At 36.1% G+C, this 22,143-nt stretch overlaps 2 long non-coding RNA genes across 2 annotated transcripts in view; one reads left to right on the top strand and one right to left on the bottom strand.

The window, feature by feature from the left end:
• Window positions 1-22,143, bottom strand: part of LOC308612930 — a 40,316-nt gene that overhangs the window by 7,407 nt on the left and 10,766 nt on the right. The window lies entirely within an intron of this gene.
• LOC308612931 lies at window positions 208-20,812 on the top strand. The gene is made up of 3 exons (XR_014015181.1): window positions 208-5,213; window positions 5,445-18,578; window positions 18,669-20,812. It is a non-coding gene; the product is annotated as an uncharacterized lncRNA (long non-coding RNA).

Here is a 22,143-nt window from a genome sequence, read left to right as displayed (position 1 = left end):
CCCCTCTACACACTTAAGGTCAATTTCTAACCTAGCAGGCCTCTGAAGTATCTATCTCTACTGTTCTTTATTTATCATTTGTCTATTCTGTGTGGATTTAAATATTTGTTTGTGCAGGATGATGGTACCAGGAGACATTCATCTTAGCCTAATCAGAAAAACAGAAGACTCTTCTTTTCACTCTGCTGTATTTTGTGATTGGACTCAATTTTCCATTTCTTCATTAACCAAAGTCCTGTGCTTCCAAACACTCTTTGTTATGATTTTTTAGCATTACTGCCTCAAGAGTGCTTTTCTTTAAGACCACCAAGTTGGGACAACCAGGCCTCCTCAGGGAGCCCCCTCATCCTGAAACAAGCCCCACTTGGGAACAGGATAACGGGTTGGTGATCTCAATTTTTACACAGTCTTTCTGGCCTTGCTTTGCACCTTGGCTACCTGAACCCTTAGCCATCCAGCCAGCCTGGTGTCTTACTGCTGTCATATTTCTCTGCACTACTATCAACCAGGGGTCATGATTTTTCACATCTTTCTTGACTCTTGCCAGCTGTCGTCTGAAATATTCTGGGAATCCTTATTTATCCTGCTCTCAAGAATTCTAACTTCAGGTAGAAATGGATAGGATTTAGGCTTCAATTGTTATTTTAGGACAGCACATTGATTATCCAGTTTTGTTTTGTTCTGTTTTTCCTTTACAGACTTTTTCCTTCCCCAACAACGATAAGGCAAGGGATGGAAAATTCATATTTAATACACAAAATTTCTAGCTTGCATTCAAAGAGTCACTAAAAACAAAACAAACAGATAAGATCAATTCACGTTTTTAACTTAGCAACAAATATGTGTAGATGACACTACTATCTAGGACCATACCAATAGATGAGAATGGGCTCTTAATTTTCTATTTTAAATGTCTAGTAGCAGAGGGTATTGGCTGATCCATTATAAATTCTACCACTCAATCCTTCTAAATTCTTCTAGTATGGACTCTACTGAAATTAATCAAATTTGTTCACACAAGTACCCAGATAAGACCAAAGGTATAGAAAATATCACTGCAAAGTTTGTAGAGCCAGTTGATTTTTCCACAGTCCTTTGTCTCTTCCAGGTCACTTTTTTTTTTCCTTAGATACAATCTACTGTAAAAATGTAAGTGGAAACAGCTATTATACTCAAAATTTAAGTAAAATCTCAAGATTTATCTAAGTCCAAAGTAGCCTAAATCTATGTCTGAATGTAGAGTTGATTACATTAATAGGGGGAATAGTATTTTTGAAGTGGCTTTTTGATCCTGGGTTCCCTAGGCAGAGATGGACGCTCATTTGAGTCATATACTTCCAAGGCCCTTGCATGGGCTCTAACAGTGTGTTCACATTGTTATACATAGTTTTAGAAAATGACAAAAGTGCTATTTAACCACAATTTAATATATTTGCTATACTCTTACACTCCAATATCCTCTTAGTCATGTTTCATCTATTGCCTGGTGGCTTTGGTGTGGCACAGGCATAACTAAAGTGAGGTAGAGGTATGAATCTGTTTAGTTTGGTTTGGTGGTTTGCAGTCACTTCTGTATATAGTTCAGGGATTGCTAACTATCCACCCAGTTGCAGGAATGGCTTCAGAACACCCACTGCTGCCCCCCTGGGATTGTGACTGATAGTGCAAGGTCAGAGGTTTGGAGAGCTTTGTGAAAGTATCCTATGGCACCTGATATCAGCAGGAAGTAGCTAACAATCAATGAGTTTGCTTCTAAAACTATTTAACATTAGTTACTGAATAAGAACCTTTGAAATGCTCTGATATCTTACAGCTCATGTATAAGAGAATCTTGAGGGATATTTTTTCCAAATTTGATAATAATTCTAATAATGTATTAAAATGTATTTAAAATTTAAAATCTAATAATGTATTTAAAAATAATGTATTTAAAATACAGTAATAAGGTATGAAGCTGAAATAAACTTTTCTAAAACTATCAATAATAAAACATTTCAATCAACAAAAGACTGGATTATCTGAGAAAAGATTGAATTATCTTACTATTATTTCTAAGGTAAATAATAATATAAAATGTAGTCACGTGAAGTGGTAATCAAAGAATAGGCAGCCAAATATCAGGAAAAAATGTAGTAAAATATAAAACAGAAATGATTCCAGTAGTTTATGAATAAAAAATTTCTATTTCTCTGGATTTTTTTATGTTTATGGTTAGGTTTTTAAAAATGTATAGTTTTTCACGATTTCATTTACAATTTTATGTATAATTTTTATTGTAATTATATATTTTTTAAAGAGGGCCCCACAGATTGCATAAGCTTCAGGTCCCACAAGACCTGGATCTGCCCCTGCCCATAGGGTATATAGATTAGATAGATAGATGGATAGACAGACAGATAGATAGATAGATAGATAGATAATCTAGAAAAAGTAAACAGCTCTCTCTAGTTCATGTCAGCTTCTAGGAAATAATATTAGTGAAGGCAGACAATACCCAAACCATACAGGACTTTATGGGTTAAAATCAATATTTCAATGCAACCAGCTGGCACTTAGGCGCTAACTAGGAGCCAGTGCAAACACACAGATGACTCACATAAATAAAGCAAACGTCCTAATGCAGGACATGTGAAAATTAAGACAACAACATGCCACTTAAGAAAATTATCTGAAGAAGCCAATCCCCTTTGTAGGGATGTTACATTCTCAGCAAAACCTTGGGACACATTAACAGGATGGCTTCCCTACCCTTTCCCGTAATTGGCTCTCTGGCGCTCTTAGTGAAGGGGAGATGGATTTAAGAGCCATTTGGATTTGGAGAGGATTTGTCTGAAGATAGATTTACAATTAGGTAAAAAATGTTTCAATCCGAATATTACACTATTTGGACAAAATAAAAATCCCATTTTAAAAAATAGGAATTCAGGTTCTGTTTTTTTTGCTTTTTAATTAAAGGCCTTTCATCATTTCTGGCTTACTGCTGGCTATGGTATTTGAATGAATTATCTCCATTGTTTCAGGTTTTTCGAATTTAACAGCCTGTTCTGAAGCAACATGCTTTGGGATTAAATCCAATTTATAAAGGTGTACCTGAGAAGGTTTTCTTTAATATTCTTGAACAAGAGAATTTCAGTTGCTAATAAGTCTTGGGCAATATTTTTATATTTTTTAATAAAAAAATTAATTTTCGTTTTCTTCTTTTTAAATAAACAATCTTTGAAACAGAATTCCCTAAAATCATGAACACACAGTGCAAAATTCCAAAAACTCTGAAGATAACCAAACCTATATTTGTATGCCAGCATTACCCCTTCTTAGATGAAAGACCATTGGCAAGTGGTTTCAACACTCTGAGCCTCACTAAATTCACCTTTAAAATGAATCTTGTATGGAGCCTAAGTTCTCATCCTGTGGTGAGGGTTAAATACGATCCCAGGTGAAAACATTTTAACACAGGCCATTATAAAATAATTAAAGTCATCTTGAAGCTCCCTTTCAACTTTTTATTTTTGAAATTAATTGAAGTTAACTTGCTGCTAAAATGCTGGTCCCAAAATTCTGGGGAAAAATTCTTAAAGGAGCTAAGAAGAAAGCCTAGCACAATATTGAAAATACATCAAATAGAAATAAAGAACAATATCTGCTAACACTGATGAGTTAGTGTGGGGGAGAGGGGGGGAGGTGTTTAAGAAAGAGGATGAGAACAAAGCAATATTATTTTCAGCGTAGAGTGCCTCCTCTGTTTTATAGATGACTTTTAGTGTACTAAGCAAGAAAATCAACCATGCCTTCCATATCCTTTGTTTTGTTAGGGGGCCTTTTTAAGGTCACACTTCAGATATTCCAATAAAGAAATCAATACTGTATCCTACTCTCAAGGACTTGAAAACAAATTGTCTGACTTAAAATATCACACACACACACACACACACACACACACACATACTATCTTTATTTTTTTTATTTTTTTCCTATAGTGACAGAAAGGGGATGAGGCTCAAAATTTTGCTGGTGGTGAAGGAAATGACAATTGACGAACTAGATATTGATTTAATTGTTCTTTTTGTCTACTATTAATAATTGTAAGTTTATCTTTCTTTTCATTGAAGGAAACAACATAAGTGAGTTATTACTATCTAATTTGAAATTTTTATTTTAAAATTTAATAATTTCTTTCATGCACCTGAACACTTTTAAGAAAATACTAGAATTCTTCAACAGTAATAATCCAAAAGTCCTAAATTTGTCTGAATCCTATATTACTGACTGATAATGTCAACATCTACATAACAACGAGTAATTATTTCCATTGTTTGTGTGCTCAAGTGCTAGATTAACTATTTTATTATATTGTCTTCATTATTTCTTAAAATAGGCTTATGAGATATTATTTTAACACTTTAAAGATGAGGAAACTGAAACTAAGTTGAAGTAAATCTCTTGTCAGAGGAAGCTATCGAGAAATTGATCAAATTAAAATTTACATTTGAAGTGAAGTATTTCAATTTTTCAAAGATTATCTAGAAAGAACCATGCTCTGAGCCACTGTTTGACATAATGAAAACAATATTGATAGCTCATATTTTAAAACTTTCACTATGCCTAGAGTTCTATCAAATCCTTTATCTATATGGTTTTTTAAATCGGTACAAAAACCCTATGATTTCAGTGCTTTTATTATCTTCATATCTTCATAAAATCTGAATCTTGGAGTGGTTGGCAAATGTACTGAAAAGTCACTAAGTTTTGCCCATCAAACCCTAACTTATTGTATCACTCTACAAGATGCCTTCCTTATGCAGATTAGATAGGTATTGATATAGTGTAGATTGAAAGATGCCATAGTTTGCCCATAAACTGATTCACATCTAGAGCCTTTGGGTTAAGTTATTGTTTAAAGGTAAATGACAGGTGATTTACCTATAAAGTTATTATTACCTAATCCATGACATATCTAAGGCCACCCTGGATCATCCAGAGAGGGGACTAATGAAGAAACACAGAGGGCTGTTGGTAAGGGAAAATCTTACCCTAAAAGAACAATTCAACCGCAGCAAAGCAATAAAGCTGTGATTTAAGCTTTGTGACAAAATAGAGAAAGAACAAGTTTAAGGTACTAAAAACAAGCAACCGAAAAATTTGCAAATGACTAACGTGCAGAGAGCAATATCTGTTTTAGGTGTATTAATAAATATATTGTTTCTTCAAAAGAGGTCAGTATGGGCTTCCATGGTGGCGCAGTGGTTGAGAGTCTGCCTGCCGATGCAGGGAACACGGGTTCGTGCCCCCGTCTGGGAAGATCCCACATGCCGCGGAGCGGCTGGGCCTGTGAGCCATGGCTGCTGAGCCTGCGTGTCCGGAGCCTGTGCTCCGCAACGGGAGAGGTCACAACAGTGAGAGGCCCACATATCACAAAAAAAAAAAAAAAAAAAAAAAAAAAAGAGGTCAGTACACTTTAAAAAGCAACATATCTCAAGACTTTCTGTCACTTGCAATTTTTCAAATGGTTAACACTTTTATTATCACTTTGGCACTGTTATATCTTCCAATATGATTAAAAATTTGGAGATAAATCAAGTTTTCCAAAAATTGTATAGATTTTGCTTAGAGCCACCTATGTGCTTACTGTGATACTCTCTACTAAGTTGTTGATACTCTCTACTAAGTGTAGTAGAGATCTTTATAGATGTAAAATAGATGAGCTCCAGAAAGGCAGTCTTTAAAGTAATATTCATGCCTTAAATAAATAAATCCACATTAAGTCACAAGATATTTTTGTCCCTCAGAAATGTTCAATGGCAGAAAGGAAAGAAAGAAGTGGAAAGTTAGCCACCACAGTAGTAAGCATTGTGGTTCATCTGGGGTATATTTTGTGGACCCTTCTAAAGTGTCATAACAATTTTTTTCCCTGAGAACCCAAAACGTCTTCTTACATCATTGAGAAGCAGGCTTATCTGTGGAGTTTGTGTGCTCATTTTACTGGTTCTGGGAGTCTCAGATGTAGAGCTCTCACTCTCCCTCCAGCTTTGACACTTTCTCCCTATTCCCAAATGAGAAACTTATGATGGGCTTGGGAATGCTATGTTCTAGAGGAACACCACTGTAGAGCCCTTAATTTATCAAACTAAACACATCAGTCTTTCTTTCTTGTTTCCTGGTTCCTGACCTCTCTTCCTGACTCCTGTCCATAGTTCCCTTTCCCCTCCCCTCCACATAAACCAAAGGAGGAAGATCTGAGGAGGAATTATGAATGGTCTTCTCTTCTCATCCCCAACCCACATTCCTGGTTCAAGTTTTCCTTTTTAAATTCTTTTCTGACAAGGTGATTTCCTTTCTTCTCTAGTGTATTCCCTGGTAGGGTCAGACCTGGTCCTTGAAAACTGATCCCTACCAGAGGATTGCAGGTCTAGAAATCGATACCTAATGGGAGGGCTATTTTCCATCCCGATGTCTTCACAGTCAAAGAATCATTTTTTGGCATGTTTTTATTTCTTAACTTCCAAATATGTATTCAATAAGCATATATTATGTACCAGTACCTGTCATATCTTGTGCTCATTTCTAGGGATATAATGATGAATTGGATAGGGGCTCTGCTCTCAAGTGTCTTTCCATTTAATATAAATATGACTGAATACATCCAGGTACACACTGGTTATAGTGATTATGTTTCCAAAGATGGTCACAACATTATCTCTCATCCTGTGTGTTCTTTTGCAGTGAGATTTTGCCATTCTTCTATAAAGATGTATAGTTGATTTCCCCTTTGTTTGAATTCAGACTTGCCCTGTGAACTGTTTTAACCAACAGTATGTGAAGAAAGTGATGCTGCATAGTGTTCAAGGCCAGACCTTAAGTGTCTCTTTCGAACACCCTTTCTCAGAAACCAGTCACCATTCTGTCAGGAAACCCGAAAGCTAAGTGCAGAGGCCCAAGTGGAGAAAACTGAAGCTTCCAGCTAACAGACCCAACTGAGCTCGCCCTCAGAAGCTCACCCCAACTGTTGACCATGTGGATGGGAGCATTTTTGGATCTTCCAGTCAGCCCAGCATCCCAGAATACACCACATGAACCAAAATAACTGTGCAGGCAACCCATAGAATTATGAAAATCATACATTATTGTGGTTTAATCCACTAAGTTTGGGGTGGTTTGTCATGAATCAATAGATAATTTAAGTAGGTGTGTAGCTTAGATTTTTCTTTGAGACTGGTCTCTTATACCATAATACATAAATAAATGAATGTGTATATATGAATAACATACTGTAATTAAGTAAACATGAATTTCATTTTAGTTCTCAAAGAAGTAATACTATATACACAATAAGTTCTATTGTACTTCCATTGTGGGGAAGTATTATTTCACTTTTTATTTAAGAAGAATTGGGGAACTCTGCTATAAACCAGGCACACTTCTTGGCACTGAGGAAGAAATTAGGGACCTCACCCTTAATAAGTCTCAGTCTAGTGAAAGAGATGGACAATTGCACTTAAAAAATAAATGATGTGCTCCATTGAAGAATGTAGCTGACTCCCCTGATACCTCATCTTCACATCACTTGAGCCCACTTCTAAATTCAGCTTCATTTATGCAGAAGTTTCCACGTGAGCTCAGACTCACATTGCCTTGGCAGGGATCTGCCTTAAGCTCCTGGCCTCCATCTTTCTGCTTTTTACCTTAGGAACGTCTCCATCACAATGGAAGACTCTGCTTGAACATTTAGGGGAGTTAATTCTCCCAGGGGCAACTCTCAACCAATGAAGGAAGGCAGGCAGTGAATAATGGAAGCCAGCTTCCATCCTTCAAATGGACAATTCTGGGAAACATTCTTCATGTTTCTCAGATATTCCAAGAGAATTAAGTACCTGGTGTTTTCTGTGACACTCTCAATAATGCACACTTACATAAAATTTTCTTTCTTCCAGGTCCCACTCTCTTTTTCCTTCTCTCTTCAAAAACAAACTACCTGCATCAAGCTTTGTCTCAGCCTCTGCTTTTGGGTGAACTCAAAGCAAAACAATGAGCAATGGTCTGGGAGCACAAAGGAAGGCCACTTGAGACTGGAATAAGATAAGTAAGTTGTCTTTGGACTAACATTATGTTCAGCAGAACACATGTTGATTGAATGATTGATTGATTGAGTGATTAAAGAAAGGAGCTATCATCTTTCTAATCTGAACAATAGGCATTTGATGACTTTAAATCTACAGTACCCAAATTCAAGTCCCCTTTGGCTACTTGGAAAGGCAAAAGAAGAAAATCAGAGAGAGTAGGATGGTTAAGAATCAGATGAATAAATGCAGTAACCAGATGTTCATGTTAAATTTAAAATTAATGTGGTGAAAAAGTATGTAGTTCGTCAAGAGAGTCCATGGAATGGAAAATATTAATAACAAGAATGTCTTATAAATGATATACTTCCCAAACAGCTGAATATACAAGATAAATTCAATTTCAAAGCCCTTGTGTCATTAACAAACTACTCATGATTTTCTCACTAAGTTTATGGATTCTCCAGGACCTTCTGTGTATTGCCTCACATGGTAAAGATTCATTAACTTCTCTTCCCTATTTTGTTATTGTTTGACCTCTGAATTAATCTGTCTCTGTAGAATTTCCATCACTATTGTTTTCTCCAGACCAAATAAAAGAAGAGCAAATTCAATTTGAGTGAGAAATGTTGCACAAACACTCACTACTTCCAGTTTTATTAGGAGTTATTTGTAGGCCAGCAAAAGTAGCAAGGAACAAAGCATTCCATTTGATCAGTAGTGTTCATGTTTTAACAAGACGTTTCATGGAGAGTTGTTTTATTGGTGCAGGAGGAATGAGGCAGGAACTAATTATTAATTTCAAATTTAGGTAAAACTAAATTAAACAAGTGCAATCAGGTTGGAGTACAATAGCTCAGAATAGAAATGAACCCTTCTTAAAAAAAAAGCCATTTGCCTTCCCTTGTTGTCAGTTACAGCATGCCTAAGGAGAAGGCATAAAAATTCATCTACTCATTTCCCTTTGAATTAGGTTTATTCATATAGCAAAGTGTGAGGAATCAGGTTTGTGAATGTGTGAAGTGAATCAGAAACATACATGGGCCATGTGTATCTTTAACTACTCCATTGGGTTGGCATGATTTCCACTTGTGAGGAGTTTGATCTTACAATGATACTCAACACAAGTAAGATTTACAGATAAAATTTACAAGTCATGCTAATTGTTATATTACAAAAAAACCAAATTGGTGAATTGTGCCACATATTTGAAGTTTAATCTGTGTATCTCTGTATATTTGAAAATATAATCCTATTATAAATTATGTAGTAATCTGTTTTACGATGTTTTCATTAGAATTTCTACAAGTCATTTGTAACATATATAACAATCTCTTCTTTAAATGTTATTTCTCTCCTTAACATGTTTTGCCTGTTTTCTGTTTCAAACCAAGTAGTAAAGGCATTATTATTTTTAAATACCTGTATGTACTTTTCTCTTTGTATATCTCAGCTCTTTCTTAAATTTTATTTATCATATTTCTTTCAAATCTGCCTTGTGAAACATAATAAACCTTTGAATCTGTAAGTATGCTTCTCAGTAGTTCCAGATTGCCACTTAGCTCCAGGGTGGATAACTAAAACTGCTGTAATGCACAGCATTCCCCAAAGATGCATTTAATCATTTGCTTCATTCTTGTTTTTACCTATTCTGAACTTCTACATCTCAGGTCAGGAAAATTCCACCTTATTTAGTGGTCTAAGAAGAACAGTTCTCACCATTATACAACCCACCCAGATTTCAGTTCCGAGCAGAACTGAAAGTCAGGGATTTTATTCTGCTTCATTCACTGCCATATCCCCAGTGCCCAGAACAGTCCTGGCACAGAGTGGGAACTCAAAAAAAATATTTTTGAGCAAATACATAATCATTAATTGTGGTACAATATTAAGAAAAATTATCATTTTATTAATTTGTGACAAGTACTCCATAAAAAGTATCAGGTCTTTTCATTTTAATTTTGAGTTCTTCAACTGGACCTCTAGCCAACAGAAAGGCCCTGCCATTTGTTAAACAGTCTTGAAACTTTCCAAACCCAAAGCTCAGCTGGTAGGCTGAGCTTGGTAGAGCTCACCACAGTGATACGTTTATACCTCTCTCACCACAGCCCTCAGAGTAACCAGCATGAATCTGGTGGTCAGCTGTCTGGGACAGTTTGAAACATCATCAGAGCTGCTGGGCATATTTCATTTTATCTCTGCACCCTACCACCTCACACATCCCCTCCAACCCCTACCCCCAAATTTATGCCAGATTTGAGTCTGATCCTCTTCACAGAGTCTGATGTGCTGTATCAACCAAACACATGCTTAGCCACATGAACTACAATAATACATATATTCACCAATGCTAATTTGGAGTATTTCCTCACCAAAGAGTAAGTGTTAATGATAAGTCAGTGTGGCAAAGGAAGAACCTCTGTCCTGACCTGTAAGTGAGGAGCATTTTCTGCATATAAAAATCATATTGGAGATATTTTAAAACTCTCTGAGTGGGAAGAATATCTAAGGGTAGGCTAGATGGCAGAATCAAGAAAATAAAACATATATAATGACCTAAATATAAGAGAAACATATTTCTCACTCAGTATTAGTTCTTTTGGTCTAACTGCTCTGAACCATGTTCTTCCATACATGACTTTCAAGGTTGTTTGGGGGGAAGTCTCCATTCTAATCATTTGGAAGAAGAAATGCATGACTGTGAGGGATATATTCTTATTGGTCATACTTGGAAATTGTAGCTCAATTCTGCTCACATTCAATTGGTAAGAACTCAGTTGCTATACCTAACAGCAAAGAAGACAAAGGAATATGGTCCAGCTGAAAGTTCATTAAGAAGAAACAGATTGTGGTGTCTATGAACATTCACAGTTCAGGTCTCCTGCAGCAGAACGTATAATTGACTATGGCCCCCAGCTGCTGTGCCTCTGGGTCCACCACTGTATAATGAAAATTATGCCAAGTCTAATACTATAAGTCATCAAGGCACACACTTTAGCATACCTTCTTTCTTATCTGAAGCCTCATCCATGAAACGTTAAATAAAGACATATATGCAGAGTAGAGTGTAGTGGTTTCAAGTATAGACTCTGGAGCCAAAAGGTCTGGATGATCTTGGGCAGATTACTTAACCTCTCTGTGCCTGTTTCTTTATCTTAAAATGGAGTGAGTAGTATGTATGTTGCACAGTTAATGGGAGGATTGAAAGAGTTATGCATGTAAAATACTTAGAAGAGTGTGCGGTGCTTATCCACTATAAAACAATTAGCTATTATTATTCTGCCACTATGCTCTATGGGACTCTGGGTTTTTTTGAATGATCTTCATAGTTGTCAGGGTGAGGTTCTAGATGTTTTACCCCAGCTTTCAGGAAAGAAGCTTCAATTTTATCAGTTTATTTATTGACTTCTTTGTGGGACACAGGTCTATATCAAGGTTTCAAGGTTTGCCTCAGTTGTAAAGAGCTACCTTGGCTAAAGATATATCCCTCCTAGGAGTATATCTGATGGCTATTCAAGGCAGAGGTATAAAAGCCTCACCACGTCACCCACTGCTGGATAATTTTGGTAGACCTTATCTACTACAGCCCCTGGTGGATATAGGGAAGGCTTGGTCTAGCCTGCAATGCGGACTTCCTTCTTTTGCCAAGGCTTTCTTCCTCACTCTCTCTTTCATTGGGGTCATTAGCCCTTCATGAATACACTGCCCACAAAACTTCCGCTCAGCACTCAGTGTCTGCTTCTGGAAAACCCAATCTTGAAAGCACTTCTGCATGAGATTCTTTTTTTTTTAATTTATTTTATTTTATTTTTATTCATTTACCTATTTATTTATTTAATTGGAGTATAGTTACTTTACAATGTTGTGTTAGTTTCTGCTGTACAACAAAGTGAATCAGCTATATGTATACATATATCCCCTCCCTCTTGGACCTCCCTCCCATCCCCTGCCCCACCGCCATCCCTCCCATCTAGGTCATCACAGGGCACTGAGCTAAGCATCCTGTACTATACAGCTGGTTCCCACTAGCTATCTATTTTACACACAGTCGTGTATATATGTCAATCTTAAGCTCCAAAAAATCTACAAGCAATAAATGCTGGAGAGGGTGTGGAGAAAAGGGAACTCTCTTGCACTGTTGATGGGAATGTAAATTGATTCAGCCACTATGGAGAACAGTATTGAGGGTCCTTAAAAAGCTAAAAATAGAACTACCACATGACCCAGCAATTCCACTACTGGTCATAGACCCTGAGAAAACCATAATTCAAAAACACGCATGTACCCCAATGGTCATTGCAGCACTATTTGCAATAGCCAGGACATGGAAACAACTTAAATGTGCATGAGATTCTTAAAAGCAAACAACAAACAGGAGAAACCACTAGTCTAGTCTAAACAGTTTAACATCTTATAGTGACCTCTAATTGATTTATGAATTTAAGATTTTTCTGCAATAAGATTATAAATTTCTCAAAGGCAGGAACTTGATTACATAGATGGAGAGGCTTAATGCCTACTTACTTGACTCCATTGTTGGTTGATTGATTAATTGATAGTCTCATGGAACCTTTTTATGTTAAATACATTAGCAGTATACAAAAAAATTAGCACATAGGTTTATTTCTAACTGCTTAATATAGGTACCCCAAGTAGAAAACTTCAAATGTGCAGAATTTATCCTAATTGCAAAAAGGAAAGAAACAGGAAAATATTTCCTAAGTTTAAAAAATAAACTGTCACATGTCTATTAACCAAAGCTTTTAGCAGTTATTTACTACCTTGCCCAAATTCTTTGGTCTTCTCCATCATAGCCAGACAGATAATAATCTACTTAATACAGCCTCATATGTCAGTGTTTGTCTCGGCTTTGAGCATTCAGGCCCAACCTGGCAATGCCCCCAGGAACCAGTGGAGCCTGCTGTAACAGGATCTGCTTCCAGAGATTCTGTTGATGGCTCTAACAGTTGAATCTTCTTAATAGTGAACTGAGGAGACCTTCAAGATGGTCGAGGAATAAGACATGGAGATCACCTTCCTCCCCACAGATACACCAGAAATACATCTATACATGGAACAACTCCTACAGAACACCTACCAAATGCTGGCAGAAGACCTCAGACTCCCCAAAAGGCAAGAAACTTCCCACATACCTGGGTAGGGCAAAAGAAAAAAGAAAATACAGAGACAAAGGAATAGGGATGGGACCTGTACCTCTGGGAGGGAGCTGTGAAGGAGAAAAAGTTTCCACACACTAGGAAGCCCCTTCACGGGTGGAGACGGGGATAGCTGGGGGGAAGCTACAGCTTTTTTTGCTATCAAAAAAACAAACAACCCAATCCAAAATTGGGCAGCAGACCTAAATCAACATTTCTCCAAAGAAGATATACAGATGGCCAACAAACACATGAAAGGATGCTCCACATCACTAATCATTAGAGAAATGCAAATCAAAACTACAATGAGGTATCACCTCACACCAGTCAGAATGGCCATCATCAAAATATCTATAAACAATAAATGCTGGAGAAGGTGTGGAGTAAAGGATACCCTCTTGCACTGTTGGTGGGTATGTAAATTGATACAGCCCCTATGGAGAACAATATAGAGGTTCCTTAAAAAACTACAAATAGAACTACCATATGACCCAGCAATCCCACTACAGGCATAGACCCTGAGAAAACCGTTACTCAAAAAGAGTCATGTATCACAATGTTCGTTGCATCTCTATTTACAATAGCCAGGACATAGAAGCAACCTAAGTGTCCATCGACAGATGAATGGATAAAGAAGATGTGGCACATATATACAATGGAATATTATCCAGCCTTAAAAAGAAACGAAATTGAGTTATTTGTAGTGAAGTGGATGGACCTAGAGTCTGTCAAACAGAGTGAAGTAAGTCAGAAAGAGAAAAACAAATACTGTATGCTAACACATATATATGGAATCTAAAGAAAAAAAAAAAAAAGAAAAGAAAAATCGTTCAGAAGAACCTAGGGCCAGGACAGGAGTAAAGACACAGACATAGAGAGTGGAGTTAAGGACACAAGGAGAGAGAAGGGTAAGCTGGGATGAAATGAGAGAGTGGCATGGATATATATACTACAACTGTAAAATAGATAGCTAGTGGGAAGCAGCTGCATGACACGGGGAGATCAGCTAGGTGCTTTGTGTCCACCTGGAGGGGTGGGAAAAGGAGGGTGGGAGGGAGAGGCAAGAGGGAGGAGATATGGTGATATATGTATATGTATAGCTGATTCACTTTGTTATAAAGGAGAAACTAACACACCATTATAAATCAATTATACTCCAATAAAAATGTTCAAAAAAAAAGTCAATAATAAAAAACAGATTTGGAAAACTACATGTAATGTAAAGGATGAACAAAGGGTTAACACAAAAAGAACTCTTGGGCTTCCCTGGTGGCGCAGTGGTTGAGAGTCCGCCTGCCGATGCAGGGGACATGGGTTCGTGCCCCGGTCTGGGAAGATCCCACATGCCACGGAGCGGCTGGGCCCGTGATCCATGGCTGCTGAGCCTGTGCGTCCGGAGCCTGTGCTCCACAACGGGAGAGGCCACAGCAGTGAGAGTCCCGCGTAACGCAAAAAAAAAAAAAAAGAACACTTACAGATTGACAAGGAGATAAACACTCCATGGAAAAATGGACAAAGGATATTCAGAGGCAATTTGTGAAAGAATGGAGATGCTCAAACTCACTAGAGCCTGAGGAAATGCAAATTAAAGCAACAAGGTGATAGATAGCCTTATAAGTAACAATGTCAGAACTTTATGAGTGACATCCACTCCTGCCAGGCATGAGGGGAAAAGAATATTCTCATACTTTGCTGATGGAAATGTGAATTGTTATAGGTTTTTTTTGAAAAGAAACTAGAAATAGCTATTAAAAATTAAAAATACATATATCCCTTGACTTAACAAATGTTACTTCTGAGACTGTTCTAAGGAAAAGCATCAGGATTTAAGATTATATGCTCAAGGATATTTCTAACACCAGTAACTGGATAAAACCTGGAAGAAAATGAATGTGTGTCAATAGGGCAATGGTGAATAAATTATGGAACATTCATCCCATGTAATATAATGTTTCCATTAAACAAAAAAGAAAGGGATTTCCATGAGTTATTGTTGCATGAGTAAAGGAAGGTTCAGAAAAGTTTGTAAAATATGATCTTATCCTTATAAAACAAAAATGCATTCCCTGCCACATGTTTATATATGGAGAGATGTTTACATATAATTGTATAAGCATGAAGATAAATGAAGGAAGATAAATATTCTAGGTGTTTAACATGGATAACAATGAGAGAAGGAGGGAAAAGGAGAAAACCAAGCAATATAGAGAAAGAAAAATTGAAAACACTGCACTAGAAACAACACTAGTATGATCACATCGATGCATTTATAGAAAACCATATTTGTGTATATGTAATCAAAAATTTTTAAAAAGACTTCTGACTTTCATGAGAGAGAAAGATATTCGCACAATAAATATCCTTTTATTTTCTTTCTCTTTTTTTAATTGAAAAAAAATAGTGAACTGAAATCTGCCTCAGTAAAACTTTCAATGGGCTTCATTTTTTTTTACCCTTTGGAGAAAAAAAATCATAGGTCTGCCCTCTTATAGATTACACTCCTTCAAATATTTTAAGACAGCTCTTGAAATCCTCTTATGATGTTTTCTTTACCAAGCTAACAATTCTTTGTTCCTTTAAGAGATGAGTTTCTCAGACTATTTGCCATTCTGGCTTTCTTTCCCTGGATGAATTTAGTTAGTCAAAGTCTATCAGAAAATTGTGGCAGCCAAAACTTAATATCATACAGCACAGTTCATGGGTATTCTTAGTCTCCTTGTTTTGGACACTTTGTTTCTATTACTGCTTTCTACATTTGCAGTAATTTTTTAGTTCCTTGTTATATTATGAGGTCCATTGCAGTGGCATTTCTGTCAGGTCTTTATAATTTGACTTCTCTCCAGCTTAATTAGCCATTTACAATATACAGAATTCCTCTCCCCTCACCCTTCCACCCTCTTGTCCCAACAAGGATAGAATTTCCTCATTAATATCATGGAAAATGTTTCCCATCTGGCCTTTTTTAAGAAACCATTATAAGTAGGAATCTCACTCAGACTTTGAGTGACATTGTTCTACTTACTGAATACTGGCTCTATGTGTATACTTTATAGGGTCTCTGGGACCACTGCATGTAAAATACAATCTATGAAATAAAATTTTTATTTTTTCTGTTAAAATTTTATTTTTATAAAGGTAAATTGATTCAGAAAAAGGGAAAATTCCCCCAAAACCTTCTGAAAATTCACAGCAAGGTTGCTATTGTTATTGTTTGTGGATTTTGTTGTTTAGTCTAGATTTTATACTTTGTTTATATTGGGCTGAGTCTACACACCTTTATAATTCCTGGGGTCTAGCTTCTTCTGTAATTACCTCAGAAATGCTGTCCTGTGGGACACCTGGCCCAAGAAATTGTGTAAGCTTTTTTTAAAAAACAAATCTGAATCTTATGCAGCTTCACAATCTTGTGTCAGATAAAGCCAAGAATTAATTTTGCAAATTACTGACACAAATATAATATACACTATAGTGGTTTATTTCCTGTAAAAATTTGATTTTCATTTGCATTACTTATGAAGAACTGATTTTTCCAGAGGTTCAACATACAATGCAAAAGTGAAAGAAGTTAGTGTGTACTCACAGATTGTTACATATAAGCAGTCAATAGCCTTGAACTGAAGTTTCATGAAATTTTGTCTCTCACCAGAGCAAGCTATATGTCACTTAGGAATTCATGAAACTAAGATGAATCTCATAAGAGATATTTTCCAAAGCAAATTTTGCTTGGGGTTCAGAATTTTTTAAATGAAAACAATTGTTTCAGGCTTTAAAATTCTGATGTTTCCCCTCTAGAACACAACTGGAAATTCCTTGAAGGAAGTGACTGTGTCATGTTCATCTTTGTAACCTCAGTCCCTAGTACCATATTGATAGTGAGTAGGCCCTAAAGAGATGCTTGTGGATTGAGTGAATAATGAATGAATGAATAATAACCTGGGCCAACTCTGAAAGTGAGCATCTTATGACAATCACAGGCATTACATCAAAAGACAGCAGAAGCAAGGTGAAGAGATGATCAGGGGAGCTACAGAGGAGGAGAAGTAATTGGAACACTGTTTGGGAGACCAGAAAAGAAGATGTAGCAGGAGGATGAGAAATCACCACGGACCACAGTATATGGCAGGAATGGGAGGCAATCAGCAACATGAGCAGAAAGCGAGCCAGTGTGCTGCTGGGAAATCTGTACCAGGGAGGGGATGTGCACAGTGTGTGGAAACAATGTGGGAAGATAGTTCTCAGTGCACAGAGCATATGTAACTTGTTAATTGGGGGATTTAAAAATTATATTTGATATATAAAATTAATAAAGATGATGAAAAATTAAAACGAAGAACAAGAAAATAGATGCAAAGAAGTCCTTAACTACATGTGTTTAATGATCATAACAATTTATTATAAAATGCTTAGAGCTATAGTCATGCTCATGGGATGAATGATTTTCACGGAATAAAAACAGCTGTGGGGAAATCACAAACTGTAACAGTATCAATAAAAGCATTAAAATGAAAAGATGTACCTTGAAATATTATTCAAGTAGACAACATATATGCAGTTATCTTTTATGCTCTACATGGCTCCATTAAAATTTAATTATTAAAAAACAGACCATATTTTGTAAACAGTCAGTATCAGCCAACTTAACCTACCACACGAATTTTTTCAATGCATTGGTATATCTTAATAAATATACACTTAAAAAAAGTTCATATGGCACCTTCTGTATTACAACTTGTTATAGAACAGGAATAGAAAATGCCACATAGCTGGGTTGGATGACTCTGGGTTTCACATGAGAGCATCTGCACTATGACTATTAGAAATGGATCGTATGTAGAAGGAGTAAAAGCCAGTGGTAACATGGGCTATAGACACAAGGAAAATTTCATAGTAGAATCTAAAAAGGATAAACATCTTATTACATATTGTTACCAATATTTCTAGAAATTCTTTTTCTTTAATTTTCTTTTTAAAATTTTAAATTTCTTTTAAAAAAGAATTACCCAGGATGTGCAAGATGGATGCGTTTCACTTTTCTTTGAGAGTATGTGTATATAATAGCTTTTTAAGTTCTAAAAGTATCACATTTATTGCTTTTGAATATATTTTTGTTTTTAATTTTTATCTAATTTATGATTTCTAACAAATTCACGTGCTTTATTATTTGTGGAGGGGCACACTAACCTAAGTTATTATAATAATGTGATATGTGACTCAATTAATACTGTATTTTGCGTTTACACAGAATTATTTTTTTTAGTTAAAATTTTTCTCATACTTTATTTCTTTTCCTCCCAGCAATTCTATGAGATAAAAAGATTAGGCAAAGTCATCTCCATTTCAGAGATAAAGAAACTGAGAAATAACAAAGGTAAGTATTTTGATTAAGGTCATACAATTACTTGATTTCCTAGGGCTCTAATTCAGTTTTTCCAAATTGTCTTTCTTTGAATCCCTCTAGACTTTCCTGCCTTCCATTTCTACATGTCCCTGTCACAAAGGACTGAACAGAGCTGCTAGTCAGAATGTTGATATCTGAGCAGAAGACAGACAAATCAGGGTAATACAGACAAATAACTGCCATTCTTAGGTTCACATCTCTAAGGCCTAAGCAGGATACTTTTCTCATTTCAAAAAATGATAAAGTATTAACACTATTTAGCCATAATGCTCACATTAACTGTCTCAAAAATAATCATCTTATAACTTAGATTAAGCAATCATCTTTTGGGGAAGAAATAAGAATTAAATGGTGGGATTGTACTGGAAGAACTTAAATTAAAGCACTCAACTCTCATCTTCCTGATGAGAATGTTTCTAATGCATTTTATAGGTTTTAGGAATATAGGAGGTGGCATGTCCTTCTGGACAAAAGACCACATATCATTCCAGTAATCCTGATCACCTATCACCATAAACACTCTCCTTTTCTGAAGGTTCCAGCTCATGAATTTTTTAATACCATTCTTTTTCATAATAGTTTTGATTTTTTTCTTTGACTCTCCATTATGCCATTAATATAATTCCACAGAGGCCTTTTCAAGTAGAACAAGAGCAGCACTTAATTACTGGAATTAGAAATGACAAACATCACAGTTTTTATCTAGTTGATCTCCTCTAAGTACTTCTCTGTGTAAATTTGATTAATCTTGAATCTGTGACATTTTAACTTTTTACAAAGACGTCTGAAATGATTTTTTAAACTCACTCTTTCAATTTCTCCAAGAAAAGGGAAACTTTTTTTCTTTCTTAATATGAGCCATTGAGTAGTATGATAAGAATAGTAGTCACCATTCAAATGTTAGCTTTTCTCTCCACTAAAGAATTTTCCTTTTTTCCTTCTCTAAGATTGTTTCCCATTCATTAATATCAATAAAAATTTCAGCTAAATAAGTTAGGGCAGTTTGGTTCTTTAGATGCAAGTAATAGAAATTGACTATGGCTGGCATAAGCAGGAAAACTTGTTGGAAGAATAACAGGTAGTTCCAAGAATCAATGGAAAGATAAACCAGGTTGTGAAAAAAAGACAGGAAAAAGGTCAACTGTGAGGGTGTAAGTGTCAGGAACCACTCAGCTATCTCATCTAGGCTCTCCATTGAAATGAATATACTTAGGCCATTTTCTCTATTGATTGTTTCAGAAGTGAAAGTACCAACAATGAGAATCTATTGGCCAAGATTGGGCCACGTACCATACCTCAATTAGTATAAGTCAAGACAGCTTGATTTCCAGTCTCATTAAGACTGTATAAAATGAGGGAGAAGCAATTCTTCTAAACAAAAGCAGGATACTCTTAGCAAAGGTAGGAGGAATAGGTAATCAGGCAGAAAAAAGAGCAGCAGTAACAACACATGTCCAGAACCATAAATCATAATGCAAACTCTTTTTAAAAATGAATATAAAATCAGAGGCTAATTAAAATGCTAGACACATATAACTTTCCTTTTTTCTGTGGCCAGATTTCTGGAACTCAGAATCTATAGTTACTCTATTTACTTCCTAAACACTGGCTATTTTTTTTAATTTCCAGCAATCAGCCATCAGCACTTAAATCTTTACCAAAATCGCTATCCCTAAGGTGTCTAGTCATTTCCTTTTAGCTGAAGCCAATGACCTTTCCTCGCTTTTCCATGGATTTGCATTCTCGGTAACACCCAATTCTAATGACCACAATTTACATCACTTCTTTATTATTTCACAAAATTTTTGTTAAGTACTTATTATGCAGCTGCTACTCCCTAAAGTGAAAATTACAAAGACTGTTCACATTTAAATCGAGCTTAAAAAACTATGACATTATGTACCATGGGATCATAGAATAAGCACTTATTGGCACACATAAAGATGAATCTTACTGAATAGGGAAAGATAGTGTTCTGGGCAGATGAAATGATGCATACAGAGAAATTAAATCATGTTATATAGCAGGGGAATTCATAGTACTGCAGGAAACTATGCATGTTTCAAGTTAACAGTGTAAGGAACTAAATTTGTATGGATAGAGGGGACTTCATTGTAAAGGTACTTGTACGACATATAAAGGAATTTAAATGTTAGCCTACAGTCAATAGGAAGCAATTTAAAGGTTTTAACACAAAGTAATAATCACATGTGTATTATAAGAAGACTAACCTAGTGACTGCAATGATGGAACTAGGGCAAGAATGGGGGGAGGGAGACAATTTCACAATGTTGCTACAAGCTAGGCCAAAAAAAATTATACAAATTAGGGTAGTTATATTAATTTCCTGAAGCTTCTGTAATAAATTACCATAGACTTGGTGGCTTAAAACGACAGAAATTTATTATCTCACAATTCTGGAGGCCAGAAGTTAAAGGCCAAAGGTATTGGCAGAGCTGCTCCCTCTAGAGATTCTGTAGGAGATTTTGTTCCTTGCCTCTTCTACCTTCTTGTAGCTGCTGGTTTTCCTTGGCTGTGGCCACATCACTCCAGTCTCTGACTTCACCTTCACATGACCTTCTACTTTTCCATCTTTCAAATTTCCCCTGTGCATCTTTTATAAAGATACCTGGATTGTTGGATTTAGGACTTACCCAGATAATCCAGGATGATCTCTTCATCTCAGCATCCTTAACTTAATTACATCTGCGAAGACTCTTTTTCAAATATGGCAACATTAATAGGTTTCAGTAATTAGAATGTGGACATATCTTTTGGGAGGCTACCATTCAGTCTACTATAGCAACACAATGAAAAGAAAAAAAAATAGAGAATGGCAGATTTGATGGGGGATTGATAAAAACTGTTGAGTAATTGGTGTTCTGAAGAAGAGTCCCAAAGAGTAACTTAAAGGAGATTGAAATTTTGCGGATGACTCAGATTTCCACCTTGGAGGATAAAGGAGAAGCTGTTCTTTTCCTGCCCATATCTTTTTTCATCTTTTTCTTAACCTCTACAGCTCTAATTTGGACAGGATGATTTTGTGTCCAGATGCTATTACTTACTTGCTAAGACTCTCTTGTAGCTGTGGTTATCCTTATGGCCAAATTCTATAAACAAGAGTCTTCTGGATGGGATTTAAGAATGCTTTTGAAAGAGATTTAACTGAGCAGACAGCTTTCTTCACACATTTCACCTTCCACCTTCCTCCTAATAGGAACAGTGATACAATCAAGTCTCTAAGTGAAGTGCCATCTTATGACCATGAGGCTGAAATCCAAATGCTAAGGATGGTAGAACAGGAAGATGGAAGGAGCCTGAGTCATTTCTGGAGACAATACAGAAATGTTCCTGCAGTCTTAAGACCCAGACTTTTTGTTATATGAGAGAAAAAGAATTAAACAAAAACACGAAGGGAGAAGAGGGAGGAAAAAGCAGGAAGGAGCAGGTAGAAAAAAGAATTCACAAAGATTCACAAGGGAGTTCAGAGAGGCAAAGAGAAATCAAGAAAAGAGTGATGCTTAGAAGCAAATAT

Source organism: Mesoplodon bidens (assembly GCF_964165515.1).
Source record: "Mesoplodon bidens genome assembly, chromosome: 2".
NCBI lineage: Eukaryota > Metazoa > Chordata > Mammalia > Artiodactyla > Ziphiidae > Mesoplodon > Mesoplodon bidens.
Note: the sequence above shows the minus strand (reverse complement) of the source record. Positions and strands in the feature narration are given on the sequence as shown.